The sequence below is a fragment of the Monodelphis domestica genome, chromosome 7, assembly GCF_027887165.1.
Source record: "Monodelphis domestica isolate mMonDom1 chromosome 7, mMonDom1.pri, whole genome shotgun sequence".
Lineage (NCBI taxonomy): Eukaryota > Metazoa > Chordata > Mammalia > Didelphimorphia > Didelphidae > Monodelphis > Monodelphis domestica.
Window position 1 is genome coordinate 60,221,236 of NC_077233.1, and position 13,567 is coordinate 60,234,802.

The window sequence follows — 13,567 nt, forward strand, 5'->3', positions numbered from 1 at the left end:
TTAGAAAGCAAAATACCATTCAAAATCATGCTAGACAATATAAAATACTTAGGAATCTATCTGCCGAGACAAACACAGGAACTATATGAACACAACTACAAAACACTTTCCACACAGCTAAAACTAGATCTAAACAATTGGAAAAACATTGATTGCTCATGGGTGGGACGAGCTAACATAATAAAAATGACAATCCTACCCAAATTAATTTACTTATTTAGTGCCATACCCATTGAACTACCAAAAAACTTCTTTACTGAATTAGAAAAAACCATAACTAAGTTCATTTGGAAGAACAAAAGATCAAGGATATCCAGGGAAATCATGAAAAAAAAATGCAAAGGAAGGAGAACTTGCAGTCCCAGATCTCAAACTATACTATAAAGCAGTGGTTATCAAAACAATTTGGTACTGGCTAAAAGACAGAACGGAGGATCAGTGGAATAGACTTGGCGTAAATGATCTCAGCAAGACAGTTTATGAGAAACCCAAAGACCCCAGCTTTGGGGACCAAAATCCGTTATTTGATAAAAACTGCTGGGAAAATTGGAAGACAGTGTGGGAGAGATTAGGTTTGGATCAACACCTCACACCCTACACCAAAATAAATTCAGAATGGGTGAATGACTTGAACATAAAGAAGGAAACTATAAGTAAATTAGATGAGCACAGAATAGGATACCTGTTAGACCTTTGGGAAGGGAAAGATTTTAAAACCAAGCAAGACTTAGAAAGAGTCACAAAATGTAAAACAAATAATTTTGACTACATCAAATTAAAAAGTTTTTGTACAAACAAAACCAATGTAACTAAAATCAGAAGGGTAGCAACAAATTGGGAAACAATCTTCATAAAAACCTCTGACAAAGGTTTAATTACTCAAATTTACAAAGAGCTAAATCAATTGTACAAAAAATCAAGCCATTCTCCAATTGATAAATGGGCAAGGGACATGAACAGGCAGTTCTCAGCCAAAGAAATCAAAACTATTAATAAGCACATGAAAAAGTGCTCTACATCTCTTATAATCAGAGAAATGCAAATCAAAACAACTCTGAGGTATCACCTCACACCTAGCAGATTGGCTAACATAACAGCTATGGAAAGTAATGAATGCTGGAGGGGATGTGGCAAAGTAGGGACACTAATTCATTGCTGGTAGAGTTGTGAATTAATCCAACCATTCTGTAGGGCAATTTGGAACTATGCCCAAAGGGCGATAAAAGACTGTCTGCCCTTTGATCCAGCCATAGCACTGCTGGGTTTGTACCCCAAAGAGATAATAAGGAAAAAAGACTTGTACAAGAATATTCATAGCTGCACTCTTTGTGGTGGCCAAAAATTGGAAAATGAGGGGATGCCCTTCAATTGGGGAATGACTGAACAAATTGTGGTATATGTTGGTGATGGAATACTATTGTGCTCAAAGGAATAATACAGTGGAGGAATTCCATGGAGACTGGAACAACCTCCAGGAAGTGATGCAGAGTGAAAGGAGCAGAACCAGGAAAACATTGTACACAGAGACATTGTGGTACAATCGAAGGTAATGTACTCCTCCATTAGTGTCAATGCAATGTCCCTGAACAATCTGCAGGGATCTAAAAAACACTATCCATAAGCAGAAGATAAACTGTGGGAGTAAAAACACTGATGAAAAGCAACTGCTTGACTACAGGGGTGGAAGGGATATGACTGAGGAGAGACTCTAAATGGACACTCTAATGCAAATACCAACAACATGGAAATGGGTTTGAATCAAGAACACATGTGATACCCAGTGGAATTGCACGTGGGCTATGGGAGAGGTGGTGGGATGGTGGAGAGGGAAGAAAAGAAAATGATCTTTGTTTCCAATGAATAATGTTTGGAAATGACCAAATAAAAAAAATAAATAAATGAAAATAAATAAAAATAAAAAAAGAAAGTCCCTGATCTTGCCTAAAAGTCAAAGCCAAGAATCATTAGGTAAATGTCTATAGAGGGATGACAGTACCTGAGGTACTCACCCCTCCAGACATCAGCTGAGTGTTAAATCACCCTTTCTTCTCAGGTATGAATTGAACTTGGTCATAATGGATTATATTCTGAATATATTATTGTACCCTCTTTGCAAATGACTATAAATGCATATTAGAAATCACTGAACAACTTCTTGGGTCTTTTATTTCTGGAATCCAAGATGCTCCCTCTAACTTCAACTGATTGCATATATCCTGTTTAGAAACAGCAGATTCCTGTAGTCTTCAGCATCACATTTCTATACAGCTCCTGAGAAGGGTCCAAATGATTCCACCCCTCTTGGGTAGAGTCCACAGCCACATCATCAGTGACATTTTTTCCTTATGGATCCTGGCATAAGGGTCATTTGCAACCCAGCAGAATTTACTCCTCTGAAGGAAGAACAGATGCATCAGAAGGCAGAATGATGACTTATTCCTTCACTGACAATGTGTGGAAAGAGACAGTCAGTCAGTCAATAAGCATTTAAGTATTTACTCTATACCAGATACTATTCTCAGTACTTAGGGAAACGATTCAAATGATGTACATACAAAATATATAAAAGTAAATGGAAATGGGGCAGTTAGGTGTCTCAGTGGATAGAGAGCCAGGTCTGCAGTTGAGAGACCCTGAGTTCAAATGTGACATCAGACACTTCCTCACTATGTGATCCTGGGCAAGTCACTTAATTCCAATAGCCACTGTGTCTTAGAACTGATATTTATTATTGGCTTTAAGATTGTTGCCTGAGGTTCAAAAAAGGTGAATACGTTTCCCAAGTCAGAGAGCCATTGTCAGAAGTGGGCTCTGCAATCAAACCAGGTCTTCCTGATCCCAAGTCCAGCATCCTATCCTCTTCTCTGTGTTGTAAACATAGACTATATTTTGCTCGTCAAACACAAAGAGCTTAATCTGATATATCTAGATAAAAGGTGCTCATCCCTGGCCCCCCGCTCAAGTTATACCAATGGGTCCCCGTGAACAATATTCTTTACAGAGAAATTCCAATATAGCCAGAGAAGCTGTATACTCTTCATTTGACCTACGAAACAGATGAATATACCCCAGGGACCAGTAAACCTCCTAGCATAAAACAAATGTTTCTATAGTTAATTGAAATAAGGTTTTCCTAGCACTCCTGTTAATGTGGTTTGGGAGAGGGGGAAGAAGCAGAGAAAAGGGATTAGTGGGGCTTGATCTGCATCATTACTTGGTATTTCTATAAAAACGAATGCAAAATATATGCTATCGGTCATGGCTGAAATTTGACTCTCCCAGAAATGGCAAGGCTTCTCCTTGATTTGACCACCAACTCTGGAGCAGATGGAAATATAAATCACTACTTTCACTTCTGAACAAACCCGCATAAACATTTTATTATTTTATCAGCAAGTAGCAACAGATTATGTTGTAATAAATTGCTACCACTTCAAGCGATTTGCTCTTTTAATCCTGAAGAAGGGGAAAGGAGAGGTTGTATCTGTTTAAACTGATAACAAAGTTACTTGCTACTTTTATCAATAGGTGCTCTTTCCTGTAGGTTTATTTAGAAGTAAAAGCAATTTAGGTTCTTAAAGATGTTCTGTGCTTCCTCTGAAAGCAAGGAGGCTTCAGGTCATTTTGGCTTCTCTCCCCATAAACAGCTCCTACAGAGGGCTTCAAGCTAAGGTCAGAAGGCTTCAGACTGCCTAAGATCATGGGTCATGGTTGATGGTTCTAGTCCCAGTAAGGAACTGCCTTTCTTTTTAGACTTTTCCCCCCTATTTTTCTCTCTGAATTGTTTGGCTTCCAAAATTGACCTGGTGCTCTAGTGGCCTCTTCCTCCATGTCAGACCTGGCTGCTTATGTTAACAAATTGTTAGACTGGAAACCTGCCTCAACAAAAAACTGTGAAAAAATGGTGGGATAGTACAAGATGAAAAACTGCCACTTTTCTCAGGGTCCTTGTTAAGACTATTGCCCTGTACCTCCCAGGCACACAATTTACTTTCTGTGTGATCTTCCTGAGATCATTGTATGTCAAATATTCTCAGGCCTCTCTCTAAAAGAAGATGGGCCTTTCATCTCCTTCCCAGGATTCTAGGGGTTCCCTTGAGGCCTTGGGGGTATTTCTTCTCTGATGCTCTTAATTTGAAACTCTCTTCCAACAGGGTCCTTCCTACTATCAGTCATTGTGAGTAAGTGCCTTGGTTTCTCTTGACAAATGAACATTGTTTAGTTTCTTACAAAAGGATATTTATTTTCAAGATATAGCAAGGGGACAGTGAGGTGCCTCAGTGGATTGAAAGCCAGGCCTAGAGATGAGATGTCCTGGATTCAAACCTGGCCTCAGATACTTCTGAACTGTGTGACCCTGGACAAGTCACTTAACCTGTCTTTTCATCCCTTACCACTCTTCTATCATGGAACCAAATACACAGTATTGATTCTAAGACAGAAGATAAGGGTTTTAAAACAAGGTATAGCAAAAATATTTCTCCCTAAAATAGGTAACAATTGATAACATTTGTATAACCCAGTGGAACTGCTTATCAGTTCTGCAAGGGGGGGGGGGGAAGAGGAGAGGGAAAGAAAATGAATCATGTAAATGTGAGGAAATATTTTTTTTCAAAATTAAAGTAAAAAGTAAAAATTTTAAAAATAAAAAAGAATATTTCTCCCTAATACATTGGGAACACAATCTCTCCAAATGACCTTGGTAGGGAGAGAGTAAGCTCAGGCTAAATGCCATTTATATGCCACATTGATTCATATCCAAATGTCACATATCTACTGGATGAATCCTGGACTCACCTCCCACTGGGCTTGGAATGGAAAGTAGATTCTTCTTCCTTGGGGCATTGATGTTGACCTGGCTGCAAAATAAATCCATCATGGACTCAACTCCTGGATCTCCTATGGCTTAATTTCCTGATCTTTAAAAAACCCATACCATCTGTCTTAAAATATTGGAGTTAGGTAACTCGCCCATGGTCACATAGCTAGAAAGTCTGTGAGGTCAGACTTGAACCCAGGTGCTTCCAACTCTAGGTCTGGTGCTCCAACTACTGTGCTACCTAATAGCCTCAATCTCCTGATCTCTTGGAGCTTATGAGGTTATAGTTATTTCCAGTTTCCTTTGCCTAAAATGAAAGAACAAAAACATGCTAAGGCAAAGAACCAAAACATGGATTGATGGTCCATGAGCTGGATAAGGAGGGCCTAAAGTCTCTCTTTACAGTATTCTCTCTTTCTCTCTTTTTTTCTCCACCAGAATGTGAATAGCAGAAAGTCAGCCAAAGAAGATAAAGTTCTACTTGGCTGATACCTTGTGAATGTATCCCAAGTTTGGCCTCCAAAGTCCAAGAGAATCCTCCTTAGCATATATTTGGTAGATTATCTCTTCCATTGCATATCAGCATGATTCTCCTGCAAGGAAGCTCCCCAGCTTCTTCCACGTGGGAAATTGCATTAGCCAAGCGCACTGAAGCCTACTCAGATGGTCTAGGCCAGTGATGGGCAACCTTTTGGGCTTGGTGTGTCAAAAATTGGCAAAAAAATGAGCATAACTCGAATGGTATGTCACTTAAAAAAACCACAATTTTGCTATATTTATAGTTTAAATAACAAAAAATGTATAATTGTAATATATATCTGTATTTAGTAAACCAAAAACTAATTATTTAACTTACCTGCCTTAGTGACTTCTTTGTTCATCTGTCAGTTTCTTTTGTTGGTCCTGATATTATTTAACTTGTATGGGGTGCCATGAACTAAGATAAGTGAGGGGGAGGGGGAATTCTTTAACTAACCTGCCTATTAGTGACTTTTTTGTTGCTGAATTTCATTGGCTAAGTCTTCAATTGAAGGTTGGCATTTTGTACACTTCAAGCCCAAACAAGCGCCACTAACTTCATCTGCCAATCTGTTTCTTTTGTGGTTTTGATATTATTTAACACTGAGAATAAGGTCTCACAAAAGTTCAGAAAGGGAAAAATTATGAGTAAAGCCATTGCTATATTTTTCAGGGTGCTAAAAGTGTCTGGTAATTGGTTCCAGGCACTCCTCTGTTGCATGTGGGCCAGAGCCCTGTCCATTCTTCCGCCAGCTGGTCTAGCTTTATTGCACATAAGGCACTTGAAGCTGAGTAAAGCTGCAATGGCAGAAGATGGGGGCTGGAGAAGGAATTAAACGGGACCAATTCTTAAGAGGGTAAGGGTGGGGCAGGGGAGGAGAGGAAAAAGGGAAAAATAGGAAGGAATGGGGGGGAGGTACCTGGACTCAAAAGGAGGTGGGGACACAAGGCAGAAAGCTGGCAGGAGAGGGCTCAGAAAGGCACTTCCCAGGAAGCTCAAGCTGCCATCAGGGCCTGTTTCAGTTGCTCATAGATGACAAACATCACCACATTCCAGGAGCCCAAGTGGAGGAAGGAAGGCATGAACCTTTTGTAGAAGGCTTGGTGCCCCTCCTTCTGAAGCATGGTGAGAGCAGGTGGCCATGATGGTGATGCATAAGCCAGCCCCAAAGGCCGAAATGAAGTGGCACGAAAGGTCCCAGTTGACAATAGAATTGCAGGCAACATGCAGCCGTGTGTCATCAAAAATGGCTACATGTGTCAGTGCTGGCACACGTGTCATAGGTTCACCATCATGGGTCTAGGCTCATTGGCCAGTCATCAATCACAACAAAATTAGAGTTAAAATTAGAAGGGACCTTGGTGATCAGTACATCCAAGTCACTCGATTTACAGGTAAAGAAACTGGGGCTTGGAGAGGTTATTTGACTTAACCAAAATCACACTGAAAAGGAAGCAGAACTAGAATTTGACAACATGATGGGCCTCAGTTTTCTTATCTGTAAAATGATGGGTTTGGTGTAGGTGGTCTCCAAAGTCCCCTCATGTTCTAAATCCTCTGATCTGTCTACTATCTATCTTGGCTCTTCCCTTTCTATATACTCCTTGGTAAGACAGTCCTCAGGGGCACCTAATCACACCATCCCCTGATGCTGGGTTCTGTCTGATCCTCTTTAGGCAGCCTTGTTTCTGACCTTCTCTTGGGCCTGACCTCCAGTCTCAGTGGAGACCCTGCTTTCTGCCTTCTGCCTATACACCGAGTCTGGGCTTCCTGCTTGCCCATTTTAATAGACTGACCACCTCTTGGGAAATGATGCCTCCGCTCAGGACCTTAGACTTCAATTCTGTGCCTTCTTTTTATTGCTTTTCCCTGAGAAGCATCTATTTTTGCCAACACCTTAGGGACTTGGGCTCAGCCAAAAGGATAAAACCAAGGCATGGGAAATAATTCTTAGCAGAGTCAGCGAATTCTTTAGTGTGACTAGACTATGGAAATTTACCTTCCAGGAAGCTGTATTATTTGAAAAAGCCCCAAGGCTTGAAGGTACTTTCTACCCTCTTCCCCATCTATTTATTGACACATTGACTCATTCCAATATTGCCCTTTGAGAGGTAGAGGAGGAGATTCCATTGCTTTACTTTGGGGACACAAAGTTGAGCTGAGGCCAAGGCCAGGCAGCCTTTGGCTTTGGGGGGATAGACAGTTTTCCTTTTCAGCACTAATAAAGGCTTTCCTGGTTGGAGGTGAAAGCCACCCTGAGAATCCAGGAATGGAGGAATGGGGTTCATGAAGATCCTAGGGTTGACAAAGACAAGCTTTTGGGAACTCTATTATACAGAGATGGGGCTTCATGGCATTACTAAAAACAAACAAACAAACAACAACAAAAAACCATTACTGTCTAATCAGAATTGAAGGGGCAAGCAAGAACTAACTGAGAAGGGGGTGGGGAATAAATGGAACACCCTACTGAGTCTAGGGGAGGGCCTAGGCTGTGAAGAAACTTGATATAAGCTGCCTTATCCAAAGGCAAATGACAGAAAGCAAAAAAGGCTAAAGGAGAAAGCTTGGGAATCTGTTGAGCTCCCAAGCAGAAAAACCACTAGGGAGGATCATAAGAAAGAAGGAACAATGAGCAGGGGAACCAGGAAAGGTCATAGTACAATAAAGAAATGTTATCTTGTAGCAGAATAGGAACTGAGAAATCCAATGAAAAAGAAAGCAAGACAACAAATTCTACAGGCTCCCTGGAAATAATGAACTGAAAGGGTAGCTCACCATGGCAAAAGGAGTTCAGGGATAGATGATGAGTAGTGGGGTTGTCTTCCTGGATTATTAGGAGAGGGATATGTTACCTCCAGAGAACACTGGCTTTAGAATTATCCAAACTATCTAAGACAAAGATTTTTTAACCTAGAATCCATGGACCTCCAAAGGGTCCATGGATAAATTTCAAGATGTTCATGAATTTAGATGAGATAAAAATGACCATCTTTATTTTCACTAACCACTAACTGAAGTTTAGCATTCCCTTCAATTATTTAACAAGATTCTGGGAAGTGGTCCAGAGGCTTCATCAGGCTGCCAAAGAGGTCAGTGTCCCCTGGTTTAAGGACAGAAAACTTGTAATTGGAATCAACCTTCCACAAATCTCTTCCTAGCTCTGATTTCCAGGCACTTCCCCAAACAACCCTCTGGACTTAATACAATGAGACACAGGATGTGGACAACTTCTCAAATGGTTTCCCCTAGTGGAATAAGGGAATTCTCAATATAAATGATTGAATTTTCTTTTTTAATACTGATCAAGCTTCTGGGCCAATTTGGTTGTAAGTCTAGATCAGTGGTTTTCAAACTTTTTTTGTTTGAGGAATCAAAGCATATTGGATTTATAAATTGGCAACACCATTGGCTAGTTGGGAAATTCACAGATGCAATTTCCAGATAAGCTATTTTGGTTGATTTCCTTGGCTTTCTGCAAGATTCAGGTCAAATCTTACCCTTTACAGGAAGGCACTAATGCCTTCTCCTCTGGGAATATGTTTCATTTCTCTCTCTCTCTCTCTCTCTCTCTCTCTCTCTCTCTCTCTCTCTCTCTCTCTCTCTCTCTCTCTCTCATTCTCTCTCTCTCTCTCTCTCTCTCTCTCTCTCTCTCTTCCTCTCTCTCTCTCCCCCTCTCCCTCCCTCTCTCCCCCTCTCTCTTTTTCTTCATATATATGCATAGATATGAATACATGTATATTTATATTATATATATGATAAAAATTTTGAGAACTGACTGGCATCTTGGATTTATAGTTCATAAGGACAAACAAACTCAGGGTAAACATTTTCCTTTTAGTGCTGAGAATCCATTTTAGTCTATAATGTTTTTCAGGTCAAAAGGTAGAATTGAGTCACATCCTGAAATTATTTAAAAGACCCACAGTTTGAGGGATGAAGACTGGGCACTAAATGGATTTCCCAGACTGAGAGGAAATGATGGAGACCTCAAAACCTAAATAGCAGCGGAGGCAATGGGGTCAGATCCCAATCTTCCCCTTAGGACTTAATGAGCCAGACCAGAAAGAATATGAAGCCTCGATGGACTAGGGAAAAGGAGGAAAAAAAAGTTGAATGAACTGAACTATATATAGAAGAAAAGGGATCAAGAAAGGAAGCCTTTGACCTTGAAGGCATCTTATTAGAGCAGAAGACTCCTGTCAAAGCTCCCCAGTTTTCCCTGCCTCTTCAAGGACTGAGGGAAGTTCTAAGATTTGCTCTTCTTTCTCTGACTTTCCCTTCCAACGTCTGGCTCTTAACAGGCACTGTAACATACTTTGCTTACTTCTTTGCCCAAATGTTTCTGGTAACCTGAATTTTGCTTCAGTGAAGAAGAGACCAGGAATAGCTAGAGATAAACATAAATTTAACTTAAATTTAAAATAAGTGAGACAGCCAAATGTCTGCCTAAATGCTCAGACTTTTACTAACTGGGGGCTCTCAGTTATTGTTATTTTGCTCCTAACTTTTAATTTAACATAAATTTCATAAAGCAACAGAAAAGGAAGCCATGTGAATCGAGGGGCCATTCTATTGCATCTAGGCTAAAGATGAGCTCATTGGTAATAGAACAGGCTATGGTTTAATGAATCTCCAAAGACAAAGAGGGACTGACCGGGTGAATAGTACCATTACATCCCTTGTTGTTACATTTAGCCCGGGATACTTCCATGTTGTCTTCCCCATTAGAATGTGAGCTCCTTGAGGACAGGGAGAGGGGTTTTGCCTTTCTTCATCCTTCTAGTATTTTTCATGTCATAAGAACCTAATAAATGTCTCTTGACTTTATAAGTTCAAGGTTAGGACATATATAAAACAGAAAGGAAGGAAATGAATGCATATTAAATACTTGCTCTATGCCAGGCACTGTGCTAAGTTCTTTACAAAGATTTCATTTGATCCTGACAACAGTCCTGCGAGGTAGGTGCTATTATTCCCATTTTGCAGTTGAAAAAACTGAGGCAAAGAGATTAAGCGACTGGCTCAGAGACCTACAGCTTAGGAAATGTTGTGAGGATTTTGTGTGTGTGTGTGAATATTATTCTTAGCATACTATGTATGAGGGGTAAGATTTATATTTAAATTGTTTCTACAAAAATTATCTTTTACCTACAATAACATCCAAAATGTCTTGGCACACCCTCTGGGATCCACTGCATTAGAGCTTCTCCATCATTGGAGTCTTCAAAGCACAGACTGTGACTCATGCCCAAATAGCAACACACAGAGCAAAGCTTGACTCATCACTCTATGCATGCAATCAGGAGGGCCACATGCTGACTCCACAGAACCACCTGTTGACGCCTCTGCTTTCCCAGAATGGGGAACAGGTTGCAATTAAAATTGACTGCAAGTCTCCCTGCCAGGGATATCATTCCAGACTCCCTGATTTCTGCCAAACCTACCATTTCTTTAAGAAGCTGACCCTCCAAATCTCCATCCTCATCTGAAAGAATCCTGGCAGACACCCAATCCCTCTCTGCCTCAATTATATCCTCGTTTAAAAATGAGGATAATAATAGCACCCATGTTCCAGGGTTCTTGTGAGGATAAAATGAGATAACATTGGCAGCTGGGTGGCTCAGTGGATAGAGAGCTAGACCTGGAGATGGGAGGTCCTGGGTTCAAATCTGACCTCAAACACTTCCTCACTTCGTGACCCTGGACCAGTCCCTTAACCCTCATTGTTTAGCCATACTGTTCTTCTGCCTTGGAACCAATACTCAGTATCAATTCTAAGACAGAAGGCAAGAGTTTTTTTTTTAACCTTAAAGCACTATATAAATGCTAGTCCTTATTTTATAATTATCATTATCATCATCATTAAAATAACAAAATATTTCTCCTTGCAATACCTTAGCTCTGGAAGTCTTCCAGTTACCAGATGGATAAACCTATGCATGCAGAATAGAGAGGCTGGCTCAAGTTTATGGTCATCATCTCTGCTTCGGCTCTCCTGGTAAGCAGTTGGAAAAGAAACGCTTTCTGTTGATTACACTTGACACAGATCCCATCATTCATAATTTTGTTTGCTGCCTTTGGAGCACGTAAGACCCATTGTCCCTTCTCCTCAGCTATAGTCAACCTTCCTCCATAGTATAATTATAATAATCAATAATCAATCAATAATCAATTGGGGACAACTAAATGGCTCGGTAGATTCAGAACCAAGCCTAGAGATGAGAGGTCCTGGGTTCAAATTTTTCCTCAGACACTTCCTAGCTATGTGTCTCTGGGCAAATCACTTAACCCCCAGTGCCTTCTGCCTTGGAACCAAAATGCAGTATGGGTGCCAAGATAGAAGATAAGGATTTAAAAGCAATTTTTAAAAAGCTTTTTACAGACCCTCAGCACTTCTTCTGTGGTGTCCATCTCTCTGTGACCTCATTTGGGGTTTTGTCATTTCCTTCTCGAGCCCATTTTACAGATGAAGAACAGAGGCCAACAGGGTTAAGTGACTACCCTGGGTCACATAGCTAGTAAGACTGAGGCTGCCTTTGATGATTCTTCCTCATTTCAAGCCCAGTGCTCTAGCCACTGTACTACCTGGCTGCCCTAGCCTAGAGTAAGTACTTGATGAGTCCTTGTTGCCCCAAGTCAGCCAGTTAGGCAGAAAGGTGGCTAGAGCTCTGGGCACGGAGTCAAGAAGACGAGAGTATCCTGCCTCAGCCCTTTGGTTAACAGTGTGGTCTTAAGCGAGTCATTTAGCCTCTGCGGGCCACAAGGATAATAATAGCTCCTTCCTCCCATGATTGTTATGAGGATTAAATGAAAGGATATTTGTAAAGTGCTTTGCAAATTTTAAAATGTTCTATAAATGTTAGTTGCTAGTCTCATTGTTCCTTGTATATATCTCATCGGCTCTTCACAACTGCCCTATGAAATAACTATTTTAGGTAGATAATCCTCATTTTATAGATAAAGAATCTGCTGGAGAGATGGGGCCAGGGAAGAAGGAAGTCCTTCAATTTCTAGAATGGATTTCACCTTACTTGTCAACTCCTGTCTAGAAATAGAGGGTCGAGCACTAACTTCCAAGTATTCTCTTTTGGGGGATCTTGGTGGGCTTTACTATTTCTGGAGGCTCACAAAATTGAGCAGTTGGATTGTGTTCTTCCTCCAATGCGTTCCCCATTCCCATATATATCTCTTTAAAGCAGGGGCTCTTACTTTGTTTTTTTTTCTTTCTTTTGAGAGTGGGACTCTCCATTACACCTGGGGGCCAACCCACGCATGATTGGCACAGAAACTTTGCCCTGCACTATTTCTGATCTGTGCCAGTCTATCCCTCCTTACCCATCCAAGACAAACACCTACATTGATTTAGCCCACCAGCTCCACTCCAAAGCATAAGAGATCCACTAACGTCAGCCTCCTGGTATCAAGGATTACTTTTTCCAACAGGAAAGTGTTTTCTTAAGTCTTGCCAAGAACCCAAAGATTTTAGCTGTCTGGAATCTACATGGGTCATGGGAATAATGACATGTCATAGCATAATAATGTGTGCTACCACCCAGCTAAGGCAGGAATTCATAACCTAGGGTCCATGAACTTAAAAAAAAAAAAGAATAGTTTGATAACCGTATTTCAAAATAATTGGTTTCCTTTGTAATCCAATGTATTTTAGGTTAGCATTTTAAAACATTATTCTGAGGAGTCAAGTCTCACCAGATTGTCCAAAGAGCCAATAACATAAACAAGGTTAAAAACTCCTTTTCTAAAGAATCTATTGCAGGGTTTAAAGTCCCTTCAGTGGTGCTTTTGTGATAGTAAATAGACATTTCTAAAGCCAACAGCTCTTAATGAGGGTATATATCACCATTAAGGACTTATTCTTCCTGGCCAGAAAGTCATAGTGGTTGCTCACCCCCAACATACAATTATACAATACTTCTTTGGTCCACTAAGTCTGTCTCTGACTAGAATAATGCTAGTGCTGCCACTTAGATCCCCAAAGATTAAGTCCCCTGAGTCCCCAAAACATTATTGGATCTCAGATGAACTCTGAAAATGGGACCCATCACCCAGAACTAAAACCCTGAACTAGCATGAACGCAAGTTCAATCTTGGAATGATCATATTCTCTATAGCTCATACCCTGATGTACTTGGATAAAACATACTCTGGACTCTTTGGTTATCATTACTCCCTTGCATATATCTGCATTACCACTTCTGTTTTTGGAA

At 40.5% G+C, this 13,567-nt stretch overlaps 1 long non-coding RNA gene across 1 annotated transcript in view; it reads left to right on the top strand.

Moving 5' to 3' along the window:
• Window positions 1-5,261: 5,261 nt before the first annotated feature.
• LOC107649709 (uncharacterized) overlaps window positions 5,262-13,567 on the top strand; it is a 23,656-nt gene continuing 15,350 nt past the window's right edge. The window contains exons 1-2 of the long non-coding RNA XR_001623872.2: window positions 5,262-5,560; window positions 11,242-11,340. This is a non-coding gene — a long non-coding RNA (uncharacterized LOC107649709). The remainder of the gene's footprint in view (window positions 5,561-11,241; window positions 11,341-13,567) is intronic.